This window comes from Vulpes vulpes, chromosome 1, assembly GCF_048418805.1.
Source record: "Vulpes vulpes isolate BD-2025 chromosome 1, VulVul3, whole genome shotgun sequence".
In the NCBI taxonomy this organism is placed as follows: domain Eukaryota; kingdom Metazoa; phylum Chordata; class Mammalia; order Carnivora; family Canidae; genus Vulpes; species Vulpes vulpes.
This window is the reverse complement of record NC_132780.1, coordinates 14,390,941-14,406,288: the sequence shown is the minus strand read 5'-3', so window position 1 is coordinate 14,406,288 and position 15,348 is coordinate 14,390,941. Positions and strand designations below refer to the sequence as shown.

Genomic DNA, 15,348 nt, shown 5'->3' with positions numbered 1-15,348 from the left:
GATACGATGGGGGGGGGGGATCAGTAGAGAGCAACTCATTCTGGTGGGGGCAGGGGGGATGGGGGAGCAGTTTACATACATCACTGCTGTAGTTCAGGGAACTTGTTTCCATCCAGAGGGTGCCTGGCAGGGGGAAGACCCAAAAGAGACCAGAGCAAGATAACGATGCCCCCCGATGCCCCGCGACGCTTCTCCCCAGCTGGGCGGGCCAGGGCAAAAGGCAGCCCCTCGCTGCTTTCCAAGCCCAGGCCCGCTGGAAAGGAATGCCATGTTTTCCTGTTTCCAATTAACTCCCCCCCCAACCCCCACCCCCAGCAGCCCTCTGCATTCTTGAGACCAGGAGTCAAGACAGCCACAGGGGAGAGCTGGGAGTGCGGGCGCGGGAACTCCACTGGCGGTGGCCAGGCCTGGGGCACCACCCCCGCAGGCCCCCACACCAGGATCCTCCTACCAGGCCTCAGTGCTTGGCGCCCACCCCTTCTATAGCTCATAGGGGGTGGGAGGGGAAGACCCCACGATCCCCAGGGCAGGCTAGGGAAGGCCCCAGAGGCCTCTGGGAAGGAAGTCAGCAGGGACGGGGGTGGGGCACAGGCCTGGCCCTCTTGGGCCTTACTCATGCTTCTCCACTCAAAAAAAAAAAAAAAAAATCAGTTCCTATTTTCAGGAAACACTCAGGCTTGAGAGACCTGTTATGCTCTCCACAGCCCCTCTCCCATCCTGGCCCGAAGGAATTATTATGACTTATGCCTCTATCATCTCAGGAAGGAAGATATTTGCACCTCGAGGACAGGACAGTAGATAAGGGACACAGGCTCACTCAAAACGTCATCCTCCGAGCCCTGCTTGCCAAGAAGGGAAGCCCTCTCCCACTCTCTCGCACCCTCTGCAGTCTGGGTTGGAATCCCCTCCCAGCCACGGAATAGGCTTTCCCCAGGCTCAGTTTTCTCATCTGTAAAATGGCAAGATCACCCAAGTGACCCCACGCTGCACCCCCCCCCACCCCTCCCTCATGTTTATTCAACACCAATCTGTGCTGAAGGGGAAGGGGCCAAGTTCAGAGGGCTGGCAGGGTCAGGGGAGCCTCAATGATCTTCCACTAATTGATAGTTGGCCCTCACCCACCTGCCCCAGGGACTGCCTCCAAGCCTTTTGCTGCTCGCCCTTAAATGCCCAGCACCCAACATTCCTCCCCACCCCCTACAGGCATGCCATAGCCCGGCTGCTGCCGAATGACAAAAATAACACGTTTGGATAATACTTTCACCCATCTCAAGGTCAGTTAAGGGAACTATAATTATCGCCACCTGCAGATGAAGAAACTGAGGACTTAGGGACTTAAGTGACCTGCCTCAGGCTACGGAGTGGAGTAGGGAGTCTGACGCCAGCCAAGGGGAGAATGGACAAGAAGGTTCTATGCCAGCCGCATCGGGGTGCCTGGGAGGGTGGCAGGGTGGAGTGACCACGAAGGTCCCCAACAGCCCGGCTTCCCTCCGGGCAGGGCTAAGTAGCCAAAAGTCGGGCCAAGTCCCAGCTCAGATGGAGGGGGACAAGGAGGATGGTGGGGCCAGCTCCCTGGGGGCCCCCAGGCCCCCAGCTGGCCAGGCCTGCAGCACCCCTTCCCAACCCACACACCTCCAAGTCACAGTTCTTCCTGGCAAATGCTCTTCATGCCAGCCATGGGTGAAATGATTCTGCTCTCAGCTGTTTCCAGGTGTCTACCTCTTCCCAAAACCAGCATGGGGGGGTGGGGTGGGGGACGACGACGGACGACAATGGACAATGGGGGACACAACAATAGCTCCTTCCGGGTACTATTATATTTGAGACCCAAGTCAACTGAAATTAACAGGCCAAAGTGTCAAAGAAGGGTGCAGAAGAACTTTTAACAGCTTTGAGCTGAGTTGGAGAAACCGGAAATGGCTGCAAGTAGGTGCTGTGTGACCCTGGGCAAGTGGCTTAACCTCTCTGAGCCTCCATGAGCCTGTCTGCAAAATGGGATTAGGAAGGGTCCCTACTCCCTCCTGGGGTGGTGACCAGTGTGTAGTAGAAGCCAATCCATAATGCTCCCGGGGCAGAGAGATGTTATTCCTGGCTGCTAGGAGTGGGGGAGCCCTGAGGGAGGGTGGGGTAGGTAAACAGGCCCCAGAAGTCCCACCAGGCATCAGCACAAGGGAAGAGGATGCTTCCTGAACCGTCCAACTCCCCTGCCATCCCGCCACCGCACAGGTCAGAGCCCACTGGGCCCCTGACCCCTGCACGGGAGGCAAAAGCACAGAGAGCGCGCCAGGCAGAAAGGAGGTGTCGCTGGGTACATCCCCAGATGGTTATTATTCCACTGGAGGGCCGTGTGACAAAAGGGGCTGATTGTCCGGACACGAGGCTGGCCACGGACTGCAGCCCACAGCCAGGGAACACCAGAGGGCTGGGACCTGTCACCCCGGCCTCCCGGGGAGAGCTGACACAGCGGCCTCTGACCCCACCTCCCAGGAAGTTCAGCTGCTCAGAACCACAAAGCAAAACAAAGGGGCGCGGAGAGGAAGGAGCCTCGGGCACCCTCCAATCACCGCGGCCCCCGAGCCCCGAGCCCCGAGCCCGGAGCCGCCCGAGCAGGAGCCCTGGCGCGGCTTCCCCGCCCGGTTCTCCGCCGGCCGCGCACCCAGGCCTGGGCAGCCCCGGGTCCCTTGTCTCCCGGCGGCCGCCCGTGACAGGAGCCGGGGAAGCAGCCGAGGGGCAGCCAGGGATGGGAAAACCAGATGGCTGCATCCCTCCTCCCTCCTCCTCCATCCCTCCCTCCGGGTGCCCGCGGGCCAGGCCGCCCTCCGCGGGGGCCCGGGGAGGCCGCGGGGCCCGGCTGGGCCGGGCTCACCCCGGGGAAGGGTTGCCTTTGTCTAAAGGTCACCACCCGAGCGCGGTGCCCGGGCTGGGCCTGGTGCCTCCCGTCCCCAGGCCGAGGGGGTGGAGATGGGGGGCCGCCCCAAATCTCGGGAGGTGACAGGGGTAAGGCTCCCCTCCCACCCCTCCCCCTCCCCGCAACGGCCCCCTCCGGGGCCAGCCAGCCCGCGGGGGAGGGGGGTCCACTCCCTTCGTCGCTGGGGGTGGGGGACCAAGTCAACTCCTTTCATTGTTTAGGGGAGGTGGGGAGGGGGAGACCCAGTGGCCTCCTTCCGCATCCATCCCTCCTCAGCCTGCCGGAGGCCCCGTTTCTCCCCGGCACCCCCGGCAGGGGTTTGGGGAGGGGGCGCTGGGGAGATGAAGGCTCGCCACCTCCGGCCGGGAGAGTACCATCCGCTGCCCCGTTGCCCTCTCGTTCTCCGAAAGGCGGGGAGCAGGGGGAGGGGAGGGGGGGGCCCCCGGGCCGGGGGAGGGGGTCTCCCCGCCCCTCCCCCCGTGGAACGTTAGGTCTCGTTTTTCCGCCGCTCCATTGTATCCCCGGCAGCCGGCGGGAGGGCCGAGGAGGCACCGGGCGCCGGGTTTGGGCAGGGGAGCCGGAGGGGGGGGGTCCCCGCAGGATCGGGGCGGCGGTGATGGTGGGAGAGACGCGGGGGGTTGGGGGGGGCTGCCGGGGGTGGTGGGCGCCGAGCAAAAAAGAGGCAGCGGGCGCTGCGCCCCGGTTGGGGGGCTGAGTGTGTGAGTGTCGGGGGGGTGGGTTCGGCCCCGGCTCCGGCTCCCCCCACACACACCCTCGCCGCCAACCCCCACTCCCCCCTCGCTTTTGCGCCCTGTCACAGCCCCGACTCGCAGGTAGAGAGAGTTAAGAGATTTAAAGAGAAATTGCTACATTGTGAGAAACTCACCCTGATGTTTGAGCAGCCGTCGGCGCGGGGTCTCCGAGACGGCCCCGCACGGGCTGCAAAGGGAGGACCCAGAAGGGGCCGACCGGCCGGGCCGGTCAGCGCACTGCCTGATCGCATGGCGGCCGCCCGGCAGCCTCCGCCAGGCCCCTGCCGCCGCCCCGCGCCGCGGCCCGGGCGCCCCGGACCCGCGCGCGCTCCGGGGAGGACCCCTCGGGTTTGGGGAAAAAAAAAAATTAATTAAATGCGAAAGGAAAAAAAAAAAAAAAAACCCTTGCAGGTTTTGTGTCCGCCCCCCCTTCCTCCTCCTCCTCCTCCTCCTCCTCTTCCCTCCGCCCTCGCCGGGGGACGGGCTAGGGGGAGGCCCCGCCCCGCGCTCCGCGCACCAGCCCCGGCTCCGGACGCCGAGCGGCGGGCCCGCGAGCGAATGGGAGGCCGCGGACGCCCCGGGAGGGTGCCTTCCGCGCCAGCGCCGCCCCCTCCCCAGCCCCAGTCCCGGGGGTTCGGGGTCGCGCCTTCCTGGGCTCCGGTGGAGTCGGCCGTCTGCCTCGGACGGGGCTCCGGGTTCGGGGGGGGCGGGAGGCGAAAGGGATCCGCGCTCCCAGACCCCGGACGCCCTGGCCGCGGGGGAAGGGGCGTCGTGCGCCCTGGACGCGCGCGCCCGACGCGGGGGACCAGTCGCCGGGCGGGAGGAAGCGCCCAGGGCGGGCGCCGAAGGTTCGAAAAGGTAGCGGGAGGAGAGGATAAGGACGGGGGCGCCTCGCAGGTGGAACCCCGAAGGAGCCCGAGAGTGGGAGCGAAAAGGGTGGAAGGCGGCGGGGAGGGGGGCTTTGGGGGTGACCGGCCGGGACCCCGGGCGTGGCTTGATCACTCACCCCCAGGCGGTCCTTGCCGACCTGCGACGGCCCCGGGAAGGGCGCCGGGAACGCGGGCTCCGACCTGAGAGCCTCCTCGAAGCCTCAAGGCCCGCGCTGATGGGATTCCCAGAAGCCCCAGGACGTCTCGGTGGTGCCGGGTCCGTTTCCGCCCCCACCAGCCCGTGAACGCCTTGCGGGCGGGACACTTGGATTCCCGCGTTCCTTCAGGGAAGGCATGGTGGGCGCCTGCGGCGTGCCCTGTGCGGCGCTGGGGACCCCGATGGCCCGGACCGGCCTGCCCTTACAGGGTGCACGGGCCAGGGGGACCTCCATTCCGGTCTTTCATTACCTTCTGGCTGCCCAGTGCCCTATAAAGGCTCCACGCATAAGAAGCTCCTTAATAAATGTGTGTTGAATGAATTAGTGATTCAGACGTGTGTTTTAAGCCTTAGTACTTATCCTAGTAGCTTGGCGGTACTGGTCGTGTTGTTTAAGAGATCAGCGAGGTTAAGGGCCCTCACTCAAACCGGTGAGCCCTGGTGCACATCCTGCCTTTGCCGCGTCCTTGCCGTGTGACCTTGAGCAAATCTCTTCACCTGTCTGTGCCTCCATTTCCTCATCTCTATAATAGATCTCACTTCATAAGGTCATTGGGACCAAAGAAGCTCTCCTGGAGAACTGCACCTGATGGGAAGTGCCACATCAGTGCTGACCGTCATCGATTATTATATAAAAAGTAAACTTTTATCAATTTCAGAAGTGAACACACGGGTTGCCCCAGACAAGAGAGTGGCGGTCATCCACAACTCCCTGGAGGTATGGGACCCTTCCAAGAACGGCAATATACAGCTTTAGATTTTTTTTAAAATATTTATTTATTCATGACAGACACATACAAAGAGAGAGGCAGAGACATAGGCAGAGGGAGAAGCAGGCTCCCTGCAGGGAGCCGGATGCGGGACTCGATCTCAGGACCCCAGGGTCACCACCTGAGCCAAAGGTAGACACTCAACCACTGGGCTACCCAGGCGTCCCCACCTTTAGATTTTATTTTCATGTAGTTTGCCCTTGTCTTTGCTGTGATTGAGTTGATTAAACTATGCCTTGTGTATTCATTAACTACTGCCAAGCACAATATTTTTGAGACCTCAGTACTGCCCACCAGGAAGAGACCTCTAGAAACCTTTAATCCCATTTTACAGCGTAGAAAAGTAAATTGGCTTTGAGAGGGTAAGCATTTGGCCAAAGTCACACAACCAGGAAGCAGGACCTGATTTGAGCTGTGTGGCGTTTGTCTGTCAAAGCTGCCAGCCCACAGAGAGTGGGGGGTGCTCAGCACTTAAAGACTAGTTAAAAGTAGATTTGAGGCATTAGGAGGGGTAACTCCAGAAAGGTCATTTGGACAAAAAGATAATACCCACCCTCCCACGGACACACCTGACCCTCAAGAAGAGGGTCTTGAGGCCATGCCACTTGGAATGGGGCTGGCTGGGTATGAAGGAAGTCAAGAAAAGGTCAACCCCAAACCTAGCCATGGCTGGCAAAGCCCTCAAAGATCAAGTATCCAAGGCCAACGTAGAGGTCATGAGCCCAAATGAAAAGAGACCTGCTGTCTCTTGGGGATGGCACACATTTCTTCCCTTAGAAAATCCCATACAACCCATGAGTTCTAGGTTAAGAGTTGAATTGGTGGCAAGACCCAGGTAGGTTCAGCTACTTGTCCCAGGGCTACTGAGTCAGGATGGGGGCCAGCCCAGTATACCAGGTGTTCCATCACCAACTGGCTCTGAGTCATCAGATGACCTTGGGGTGAGTCACTTCTCTTCTAGCTCCTCCACCTTTTCATCAATCCAATGGGAGTGTACAGTCACACACCAAAATCTACCCCCACACCCACCCCAGACATTTTATTAGGAAAATTTTCAAATGTGGAAAAGTGGTAGAAATAGAGTGAACCTGCCGCTTAAATTGGACCATCAGCATGTTACTCTACTGGCTTTATCATACATCTGTGCAACTGTCTATCCATCCATCAAATCCATCTTGTCTGTCCGTGTGTTACAGGCATCTGTTTACCCCCCCCTTACATCATTAACCAGGTAATATTAACTCCCCACTCTGATCAATGATCTAATGAGCTTAATAACCCTCTGGGCTGGGTTGGATGCTGGCTCTCTTAAATCTCAATTCTATCCTCTTTATTTTTTTATTTTAAAGATTTTATTTATTTATTCATGAGACAGAGAGAGAGAAGGCACAGACACAGGCAGAGAGAGAAGCAGGCTCCGTGCAGGGAGCCCGACGTGGGACTCGATCCCGGGTCTCCAGGATCAGGCCCTGGATCCAAGGTGGCGCTAAACCACTGAGCCACCCGGGCTGCCCTATCCTCTTTTTTGTGAAGGAGAAACATTCAGAGAGGATAAGAAAGCAGATCCAAGGTCACACAGCCTGGGATTCAAACTCGCTGTGTCCCCTGGGTCTGAACTTTATATGAGGACCATGATGAGGATGAAACAAGACAAGGATCCAGAACAGTATTTGGGAGCAGCGACAAAGCCATGTGGGGATGTGAAAAATTAAGACCAGACAAGATGCACCTGCATATCCTCAACCAGCAAACAGGCTGCATCTCTGTGTTCTGCTGGGCTCCTGGCACATGGTCCTTGCCTGCCAAGCTGGGACTTAATCCCAAAAGGGTGACAGTATTTCCTCTTTCCTATCATAAGGCTGAGCAGGTCACAGATTACTCATAAATGTTTGCTGAATGAATAAAGGGGGGGGGGGTGTCCCAAAAAAAGTTTGCTGTAAGGGAAATGGTTTCTGTAGGCCCTTGCAGCCTCTCAATACTAAGCAAAGCCCTAGACATTGGACCTGGGGTTATTAAAACCCCACAGCCTAGGGATCCCTGGGTGGCGCAGCGGTTTGGCGCCTGCCTTTGGCCCAGGGCGTGATCCTGGAGACCCGGAATCGAGTCCCACGTCGGGCTCCCGGTGCATGGAGCCTGCTTCTCCCTCTGCCTGTGTCTCTGCCTCTCTCTCTATCTCTCTGTGACTATCATAAATTAAAAAAAAAAAAAAAAAAAAACCCACAGCCTCAACATGAACTTGGATTTCTGCCCTTTACCTCAACGCTTAATGGGACTGTTTTAATTATAACCGAGCAGCTGATAAAGGAACAACAGGAAACCCACTACTGGCTATTGAAGGGTCCAACATACTGCAAGACCAACCTGCCCTGTCTCAGGGCGCTGATGCTTTTTTACCACTTTTCAGTCCACTGGCTGCCAAGTCCCCCTTGGCGCTCCCACCCTCCAGCTAGGAGAGCTCCCCGCCCCTCCCCATCCCCAGTACCACAGCATTTTCTGTCTAATCCAGTCCCATTGCAAGTCCCTGCCTCAGCCCTGCCAACCAGATGCTGCTAATCCCTGTTACCTCTGAGACCTGCACCATCCTATCCAGTCTCCAGTCCAGCTCCTACCTTGCGGGACCCTGCCCAACGTCTGGCCTGATCGCCATCTCCCTACAAGGAGGAGTGGTTTTTCTTTGTCTTTTCTTCTTTTTAAATAAGTGTCCCTCTGAGAGTCAAAAACGTGCCCGCCGTGGCCCCTTCCTAGCGCTGGCCGCTGCAAAGTTGAACACTTTGCAGACCCGAGTTCTGGGCTCTTGATCGGGGAGGATGCTGGTGGTGCGGGTGTTTTTGGTGTCCAGGTCTGCAGCACAATTATGATTCATGCACTTTTCTGTATGTGTGCAACACTTCAATCACAAAAGGGAACAACACAAGAAACGGATTTGCACAATCCTAAAAAAACACCCTGTGGTCCCCTTCAGGTTTCGTTCAATGGGGTTTGAGGAGAGCAAGTTTCCATCAAAAGGCCTCTCCAGGACCCAGGTTTGAGCCGCGGGGCGAGGAAAGATGGAGGAACAGAAGGCCCTGACTCTGATCCCACCTCGGCCCTCTGACCGCGTCCTTTAAATATGGCTCGTGCAGCGGGAGTACGCGGCCCCGGCTCCCGGCCAGGGCCGGCAGCGAGCGCAGACGCCGAGAGCCGCGGCGAAATCAGGCAGCAGCGAGCCCAGCCCGGCCTCGGGTCCTCAGCGCGGCAAGTGCGGGGGGCGGGGTCTGGCCGCCCATTGGCCCACGCAGGGGGCGGGGCCACCGCTCCGTCCCGCCCCAGCCCCTGCTGGGTTCATTGGGCCTCGCGCCGGCTCAGGGAATTATTCATCGGGAGGCGGGGCCTGGGTTTGTTTACACGCTGCCATTGGCTGGATTTGAATCGGCCCGACTGCGGGCCGGCCGCGGGGCGGAGCTCCAAAGGGCCCGGGCCCGCGCCTGACAGCTGCGGGAGGAAGGGCCGGGGCTGGAGGCGCAGCGGGAGCCGGGGTCCGGGCGGCCGGGGTGCCCTCCGCGGAGGCGGGCGGCGGGGGTGGGCAGGTTGGGGCTTCCGCTCTTTTCTCCACAAATGCTAATCGAGGACTGGGTTAGGGAGCATTGTTTTTCTTTTCATAAAAATGCCTTTTCATTAAAAAAAAAAAAAAAACCCCACGCGAACCCGGAAACAAGCTAGCTGTCCATGGATGGGGGACTCGTTAAATACACTGTGGCCTGACCCGTAATGGGACACGAAGTAACCGTGAAATGAGGAACCGACACGTAACAAGCTGTGTATTCAATCAAGGAAAAATAACGCAAAGAGGGGAGCAGAGTGTATGATGATTTAAAAGTGGGGGCGTGGGTGAAAAAATGCAAGCTTTTGCTTGTTCAATGCACAGAATATCTTCGAAAGCAGACACAAATTGGTAACAGCAGTTGTCTGTGGAGAGGAAGATGGGGGGGTGGAGGGTAGATCTTTTTGTACTTTTGTAAAGTTCAAACCTTGTATCATTTATTCAAAGAAACACATAAAATGTAAAAAAACAACAATTCTGAGAACTCTCATTTTGCACCCTCCCACCTTGCTCCTACTGCCTCTAGGAAAAACTCTTGGCTTGGCTATCCAGGGGCCAGGGGTCCCCCGACCTGTGCCCCGTGTGGCCCCAAAAAGGCCTTGGGGTTGGGGAGGGACTCCCTGGGTAAGAATGTCTTCAACCACTCCAGTACCACCAGATATCCAGACCCAAAGAAGAAAGTGGCTTTGTTGCTTTAAGAGATTTAGTAATCACTGTTGTTTTAATCACCTAAAGGGTGGCCTTAGCCGAGCTTGGAGGAAAAGGAGGAGAAACCAGCCTAACCAAGCCCTTTTAGGAAAGAAGCAGTTAGATTAAAAATCTAGGAGAGGCCCCTTTAAGAAGGGAAGCCCGCCTCTCTGAAAACCAGGTGAGGTTGTGAGGTCCCTGGAGTGCTTGGGCAGAGGGGAGAGTAGTCCCTGGTGTTGGCTTGCATTAATACTCCTGTGTTCTGGGAGATCTAGAGAAGAGGTTGGGGACAACTTCCTGCAGCTAAAGAGTTAGGACTGTTAAGGTCCCTTTTTTTTTTTTTTTTTTTTTTTTTTAAGATTTCATTTATTTAGGGATGCCTGGGTGGCTCAGTGGTTGAGCACCTGCCTTTGGCCCAGGGCGTGATCTTGGAGTCTCAGGATCGAGTCCCACATCGGGCTTCTTGCATGGAGCCTGCCTCTCTCTGTGTCTCTCATGAATAAATAAATAAAATCTTTAAAAATTTTTTTCATTTATTTATTTGAGAGATAGAGCACAGGGAGGGAGAGGGAGAAGCAGACTCCTCCCTGATCAGGGAGCTCCATGCGGGGCTCAGTCCCAGGATGCCGGGATCATGACCCTAGCGAAAGGCAGACACCCAAACAACTGAGCCACCCAGGTGCCGGGACTGTTAGGGTTCTTACTGGCAAAGGTGACCTCTGTATAAATTCAATTCGGGGTTTGTGAAACATTGTCTAGTTTGCCCTGAGAGTCACCCAAGCTGAGGGTGAAAATTTGCCCATCTACAGAATATAGTTGTAAGTAATGCTTGAGGGGCACTGCCAGCCCTGGTACATAGATAGAGTCAATGAATGCTCGATCAATTCCTAGCATATCAGAGGTTCTTCTATCATCCCTGGTTTACAGATGTGGAAAAAGAGTCACAGAGAGGGTACAGAATTGCCAAGATCAGGCTGTGCTGGGGCTTGAACCCAGGCAGCACTACTCCAAAGCTCATACTTTTAACTATTTTATTACACTTGCCCCTAAAGACTGTTCTGTCCTTATGGAGATAAACTATGTTGTATCTATCCTCTGCAGTAGAGAGTTTTCCAATTTTTTGTTTTTAAAGATGTATTTATTTATTGGAGTAAGAGAGAGAGCATGTGTGTGTAGGGGCAGGGAGAGGCAGAGGGAGAGGAAGAGAATTTCAAGCAGACTCCCCACTGAGCGTGGAGCCCATGATCCAGGACCCCAATCCCATGACTGTGAAATCATTACCTGAGATGAAATCAAGAGTCAGGTGCTTAACCCACTAAGCCACAGTAGGTTAAAACATTCTTTTGTTTTTAATAAAAGAATTACAGAGATACCTGGGTGGCTGAGCAGTTGAACATCTGCCTTTGGCTCAGGGCATGACCCCAGGGTCCTGAGATCAAGTCCCACATCAGGCTCCCCGCAGGGAGCCTGCTTCTCCCTCTGCCTATGTCTCTGCCTCTGTGTATCTGTGTGTGTGTGTGTGTGTGTCTGTGTGTGTGTGTGATGAATAAATAAATAAAATCTTGAGAAAACAAATTACAGGTGGTTCTTCCTAAAATTCTACACTAGGGCAAACTTGTAAATTTGTTTAAGTACCGTTCACAGAGGAAACATTTTGCCCTTGGCCTTTTTATCCCTCTCTCCATTAAACATTTATCTGATGCTTACTGTGTGCCAGGCACACTTCTAAGCCTTTCATACACATCAGCTCATTGAATCATTGCAACAACCCAAAGGTCAAAAGCGTGATCACTCTCATTTTACAGATTAAGAAACTGAAGTACCGAGAAGTTAAAGAAACTGGCCCACGGACCCACATCTCCCTCCAGAAAAAAGAAAAGGAAGACGAAAAAGAACAGGCAGGACATGGCAGGAGAGAGAAGAAAGTGTCCAAAGTTGCTAGTAGAGAGGAAAGAATGCGAGCTGATAGGATGTGATCTCAGGGGTCCTGGGATTGAGCCCTGCATTGGTCTCTGCCCTCGGTGAGGAGTCTGGTAGAGAGTCTCTCCCTCTGTCCCTCCCCCCTGCTCTCTCTCACACAAATAAATAAATAAATCTTTAAAAAAAGAAAAGAAAGGGCACCTGGATAGCTTAGTCTGTTAAGTGCCAGCCTTTGGCTGGAGTTGTGGTACTGGGGTCCTGGGAAAAAGCCCCACATCAGGCTCCCTATTGAGCAGGGAGCCCGTTTCTCCCTCTCCCTCTGCCCCCACCCCCATCACTGTGCTCTCTTCTGTGCTCTATCTCAATTAAATAAATAAAATCTTTAAGAAGAGAAAAGAGAAAAAAAAAAAAGAAGAGAAAAGAGAAGAAAGAATGGGAGCTGAGATAAACCATTGGATTGGTGAATATGGAATAAATGGCTCTTAGGGGTGAACATGGGAGTGGGCAGACTGTGGGTAGTTTGCAAAAGGTGCTCAAAGTCAGCAGTCACCAGGGAGATGCAAATCAAAACCACAGTAAGACACTCGTTCACACTCACTAGAATGGCCATAATGAAAAAAGAAGACGAGAACAGGTGTTGGCAAGGATGTGGTGAAGTCAGAACCCTCATGTGCTGCTGGGTCAGTAAAATGGTGTCGCCAAAATGGGGACCAGTTTGGCGTTTCCTCAATCATTTGCACATAGGATCACTATAGACCCACTTCCGGGTAATATACCCCCAAGTAATTGAAAACACGTGTTCACACAATACTCATACAAGAATGTTCATAGCGGGGGCACCTGGGTGGCTCAGTGGTTGGGCATCTGCCTTGGGCACCTGGGTGGCTCAGTGGTTGAGCATCTGCCTTGGGCTCAGGTCGTGATCCTGGGGTCCTGGGATGGAGTCCCGCATGGGGCTTCCCACAGGGAGTCTGCTCCTCCCTCTGCCTATGCCTCTGCCTCTCTCTGTGTCTCTCATGAATAAATAAAGTCTTAAAAAAAAAAAAAAAGAATGTTCATAGCATCCCTATTCACAATAGCCGAAAGGTGAAAACAACCCATATGTCCCTCAACTGAATAAGCAAACTGTGGTATATCCATACAACGGAGTAGTATCTAGCCACACAAGGGAATCAAGTAGTGCTGCAACATGGATGAATGTTGAAAACATCATGCTAAGCATAAGAAGCCAGACGTGGAAGGCCACGTAGTGTAGGATTCCATTTGTGTGAATTGTTCAGGATAGGCAAATCCATGGAGATAGAAGGTAGATTAGTGGTTGCCAGGAGCTGGGGGGCGGGGAAGGAAGAGGAAGTGACTGCTAAGTGGGTATGGAGTTTCCTGTTTGAGGTGATGAAAATGTTCTGGAATTAGTGGTGAAGGCTGTATAAGATTGTGTGTACATAATTATGCTGAAGTGCATCCTTTTGAATGGTTAAACAGTACATTTCAGGACACCTGGGTGGCTCAGCGGTTAAGCGCCTGCCTTTCGGCTCAAGATGTGATGCTGGAGTCCTGGGATCAAGTCCCACGTCGGGCTCCCTGCATGGAGCCTGCTTCTCCCTCTGCCTATGTCTCTGCTTCTCTCTCTCTGTGTCTCTCATGAATAAATAAATAAAATCTTAAAAAAAAAAAAAAACAGTACATTTCAGGATAGAGACTGCTTAAAATGAAAAGATTAAAAATTTTTTTAGATATTCTTTTGAGAAAGAGAGAGAGAGCACCAGTGGGGTGAGGGGCAGAGAGAGAGAGAGAGAAGCAGACTCCCTGCTGAGCCCTACTTGGGGTTCTATCCCAGGACCCCAGGAACCCAGGACCATGACCCGAGCCAAAGGCAGATGCCCAACTGACTGTGCCACCCAGGAGCCCCAAGATGAAAAAAAATTTTAATGCAAGTAAGGAGAGGAGCCAGAAATAGTTGGAGAGGGGCCAGGTGGAGGGGAAGAAGGGGGACATCTGGGGAGGTGGTACTGGAGTGAGATCCAATCAGTGCACCTGCTCTGGAGGGATTACAGAGAGCTCAGGGCAGGCCTTGCGAAGCTCTCCCAGATATATGGAGGATACAGACCCATCCCCAGGGTACTCGGGGCTGGAATGGGAGACTTGGGGGTGGGTGGGGCTGTGGGAGCTGGGAGCAGCTGCCTACACCACCTGGGGTTCAGAAAGACCTCCTGGCAGAGGGGAAGGATAAAGAAGAGTTTGATAGGAAAAGGTGGTGCCGGGAGGAGTGTTGATCTTCTGGACCCAGAGTAAAAAAAGAGCCCAGCGTTTCCAAACACAGATGAACCTTGACGTTCCTGCTTGAAACTGTGCTTTCCGTTGGTGGAAAGGCCACACACCCTGAAGCAGCTCGGCATCTATTCTTTCAACACACATTCCCTGAGCACCTGCTCTGTGCCCCTATGTGGGCAATGCTGGGGACGCTAGGGATGGGGACAGGCCCAGCCCTGTCCCACCCCAGCAGCGAGGCAGGAGGGGGTACAGACATAAAGCAAACCGTTCCCCAAGTGACAGTTATTAGCCTGGTGGCTGCTATGGGAGGTCAGGTAGAGTTAACCCAGCCCCTGGGGGCTTCTCAACTTCTGGGATTCCCAAAGGACCATTTCACAATTTGTGCAGAGTACTGCATTTACTGCTTATATTTTTAATTTGTTCTTTCAACCAACTTGGGTTTTTTTCTTTCCTTCAGGAGGTTCCCCTGGGGTTACTGTAGGCTCGTCCTAAGCACCAAATGTCATGAAAAAACAGGTGTGATGGCCTGGTTCCTTTTTGCCCCCAGTATGCATTAAAATAAATGCATGATCATCATCATAAAAATAAGTCACCTGGAAATGATTTCAAATGCTACTATGGGAGCTAGGACCTGGTCTCCGGGGATTAAGGGTGACCTCCCTGCAGGAAGTCAGTTGTAAGCTAAAACTCCAAGGTGAATAGAGTTTGTCCTAAAGGGCAGAAGGGAAGAGCAGGTGAAAAGGCCCAGAGGCAGCAGAGGCAGGGGAAGAAGGCAAGCCAGGCTGCTGGAATGTCGGGAGCTTGGCTGAGAGAGGCTGAGAGACTGGACGGCTTGATAGGGGGTCTGGATGGATTTGGGGTCTGATCCCAAAGACCATACACAGTCATTGAAAAGCTTGCTGTCAGGGTTGCCTAGATGGCTCAGCAGTTGAGCAGTTGCCTTTGGCTCAGGTCATGACCCCTGGGTCCTGGGATCGAGTCCCACACCGGGCTCCCCATGGGGACCCTGCCTCTCCCTCTGTCTATGTCTCTGCCTCTCTCTCTGTGTCTCTCATTAATAAATAAAATCTTTTTTTTTAAAGGGGGGGAAAAGAAAGAAAGGCTTGCTGTCAGCATCATTACTTTTAGTTGCTATGTAATTCATATCCCATAAAACTCACTCATCTTAAGTGTACAATTCAGTGGTTTTCCATACATTCCCAAAGCTGTGCAACCATCACCCCATCTACTTCCAGAATATTCCATCACCCCAACAAGAACCCTATACCCAGTAGCAGTCACTCCCCATTTCCCTTCCCCTTCAACCCTAAGCAACCACGAATCTTCTTTCTGTCCCTATGGGTCTGTCTGTCGTTGACATTCCACATAAATAGA

The 15,348-nt window shown here is 54.3% G+C and overlaps 1 protein-coding gene and 1 long non-coding RNA gene across 5 annotated transcripts in view; one reads left to right on the top strand and one right to left on the bottom strand.

Moving 5' to 3' along the window:
* The window catches only part of BICRA (BRD4 interacting chromatin remodeling complex associated protein), an 83,215-nt gene extending 78,450 nt beyond the window's left edge, over positions 1 to 4,765 (bottom strand). For 3 of the 4 annotated variants that reach the window (XM_072755823.1, XM_072755845.1, XM_072755839.1), the window contains exon 1: positions 3,795 to 3,961. The gene's annotated coding sequence lies outside the window, so the exon portion shown is untranslated. Of the gene's footprint in view, positions 1 to 3,794; positions 3,962 to 4,666 lie in introns of those variants that run through there. The other variant, XM_072755833.1, reaches the window with a different exon arrangement.
* Positions 4,036 to 5,068, top strand: LOC140598594 (uncharacterized). The gene is made up of 2 exons (XR_012001052.1): positions 4,036 to 4,518; positions 4,673 to 5,068. It is a non-coding gene; the product is annotated as an uncharacterized lncRNA (long non-coding RNA).
* Positions 5,069 to 15,348: the final 10,280 nt, after the last annotated feature.